Genomic DNA, 3331 nt, shown 5'->3' with positions numbered 1-3331 from the left:
GAAGTCATCAAAAATCCTTTAATTTACAATGGTGTTTCGGCCCCGTTGGCTTTACCCATATTATACAATATCGACAACCCGAGAATGCTAGTTAAAAGATACACAAACTCATTGGTTCAATCCACCTACGAAACACAGGTAGCTACTTCCTTAATCATTGTCTCAAGCGATATAAGCAAAAGTGATACTAAGCAAGATTATGCACTGGATATTAGGCCTTTTTTTGTCAAAACTAATCCACTTTTGAAAACTCATGATTACATGCGAGATAAGCTAATATCCTTAAAAGAAAGGCTGAAAATGGTTGATACCAGGCTATCTAATTTGACCACAAATTTTGAAAGCGTCAAAAGGGACTCGATGCCTAATGAACTTGTCATAAATATAACCCGTTCAGTATTTCCATCTACTAATAAGCTGTTAGAAAGAAGTTTGAGTCAAAAGGAGCTACTCGAGCACATTCGCAAATTGACATCGGAATACGTGAAAAATAACACAATCACCATAGACATTACTACTTATTTAACACCTGAATTAAAAGTATTCAATATGACAACCAGAAAAGTAATAACCATGGAAGGGGACGATAGTTCTGGGTTATCCTTCGATGATACTATTTTAGAACAGATTCAAGAACTTTCAGATAAACTGTCTGCTCTTGATATTCAAATGAAGAGTTTTGCTAATAACGTAAAGAGCGCAGTAGTTAAGAGCGGCATAAATTCTATTAGGGGAAATTGGGCCATACCTAAAATTGAGTGTTTGAATTCTATTTTGAAAAAAAATTATTACGGCCATCAGAAAAAGGCAAAATTGGCAATCGTTAAGGCTAAAAAGGTGAAAATAGGTATTATAGACAGAAACTTGAATCTCAACGATTTAACTAAGGAATGCCTAAACAAAACGGCAGCAAAAGTTTATTATATTTATATTTTAGATGATATAATTATTAATTATACATAATTTGCACGAACTAATTTACCACCTAGTTAACACTTATACTGCAGTAAATTGTTTTTATTTAATAAGCTTCCTTTAAATTTGATCCTGGTGATACCTGTCAAAATTAGATTGTCAAAAATATCATTAAATTAATAAGGTACTCAAAGGTAACTTGAAGCTGAACGGCGGTATGATTTCCAAGTCCAAAATAAGTCTTAAAGGGACAATAGATGATCTAAGAACGAATCAATTGATTTCGGCATTGGAAACTATGGAAGACAAGTATTCTGACTTGAAAACATTCGAAACCATTTACGGAAATGATAATAATTACCCAACGATCTTTGAAGGCTACAAAACTATCGACAATAACATGACCATCAATGGCAATTTAATAGTGGATGGGACTTTAAACTCCATCAAATTTGATCAAGACAATGTCATATTTTCTAACAAAGAACAAATCATAAAAGGTATGCTAGAACATCATTTTTAAAATATAGTAATTAATTTTAAAATGACAAATTAATAAAGTTAAAAGTAATTACTAAGAATTATCGAATATTTATCATTAATTAAAAGTTTGTTTATGATAGTTTTTTTATAAATATATTCAAAGGTGACTTCAGTTTAAGAAATGTTTTGATCAAAAAATTGGTTTTCGTTGGACAGTTCAACGATAAAAACCTATCTTATATTTGGAACAATGCCATACCCATAAGCGATGGTTATAAAAAATATATCATCAAAGGGGAGAAAATTTTTGATGCCGCTAATTTTCAAGGACCAGTAAAATTAGGCGATCCCGGTGTTTCAACGATAAATGGCGTAAATGTAGTTGATTTTGGGAACAAAATTTTCACTAAAAATTCCCATCAAACCATCAAAGGTTATAATAACTCACTGTTCAATAAATAATAATATATACAGGGCATTTATAATTTTCAACGTAATATCATTCTTTTTTAAAAATGTTAGTTATTAAATGCTCCACTAATTTAATGAGGTTATTCTGGATATTATCATTAAATAGTTCTAAAAATTTAATATCGCTTGACCTACAAACACATCCGAAATAATTACCTACGTGGGAATAATTTAAATTAATGACATGCATTGGGCTGAATTTTTCAAGTCCTGCCCGACTCGAGATTATTTTAAAAAATTTGTCCGGCCAAGTACCAACATTTTTTTTATTTGTCCCGAAAAGCCCGACCCGAAATAAATCTAATAAATTATTTGTCTGCTAGGCCTGAATTAATGTAGAAATTAATTTTTATTTAAAATATAGTTTTACATTTTTATACTGAACATATTCGAGTTTTTGATCATTCTCCATAAAATAAAAAATTTGACACCTTGTTTCTTGCAAAAATTTTAATATATATATTTAATTTATTTTAAATTTGAGGCCGACCTGGTCCGACCCCATTAAAAAATATATTAGACCCGACCCATCCCTAACCAATTTTTTTTAAAATAGGCCCAGGCCCACTTTTGCAGATCTCGAACTCAAAGTATTATTGAATGTTTTAATATTTAATCAATAAGGCTATTCTAGATACTATTCTAGATATTCTTACTACTTAAAATATTTTAAACTAAACAATTTAATATTACCTGATTGCATATGCATGCCCATCCTACACAATTGGCTATTGTGCAGCAAGAAATTCATTCAAATAACTAAAGCTGACCTCCTGAAATTCCATAACACCGGAAGAATTACTTGATCCCAATTCAAAAGCTTATATCTATCCCAGACTTAACCTATTTCATTCAGAGCTCTCACAATCAAGCATAGCCCGACAACTATCATACTCCACCCGGTCCCTATCACGCACCACCCGGCCATACAGTATCTCATTTTTGGCTGGTATTCCTTCTACCCTCGAACTCACTGAACTCTGCAAAACGGATGGTTAACGTCGTGATATCTTATCCAAGATCTCAAGGATGAGTGATGATGCTATACATTTCTTGTGTAGATCCTCTTGCATATTCCAATCTAAACTAAGATGCTGTATCCAATGCAAAATTTAGCAAATCTGCAAAATATTCTTCTGTTGTTTCCAATCATTTATCCATAATAATCATAGACATAGCGTTAACTTTATTTGACACTCTCGCACAAGGAACTGAGGCATCGCATTACATCCAAGGCCTCCAAATAAAATTTTACGTTGGAAAAATAATTGTAATTAATATAAACTAGCTTTTTATTCTCCGTTGATGGATAAAACATTTATTAATAGATTGATTTAATAAATAAATTTTGTGTCACACCACCTCACAATATCCAACAACAGCCATTATCTCATTATTCCATTGCTATAGAAAGAATCGATCCTCCCGAAAGTCCGAGATCACAAAATGAGGCTTCACATCT

This window comes from Gordionus sp. m RMFG-2023, chromosome 1 (assembly GCF_954871325.1).
Source record: "Gordionus sp. m RMFG-2023 chromosome 1, tfGorSpeb1-WG-v2, whole genome shotgun sequence".
Lineage (NCBI taxonomy): Eukaryota > Metazoa > Nematomorpha > Gordioida > Chordodea > Parachordodidae > Gordionus > Gordionus sp. m RMFG-2023.
This window is presented reverse-complemented; position numbering follows the sequence as displayed.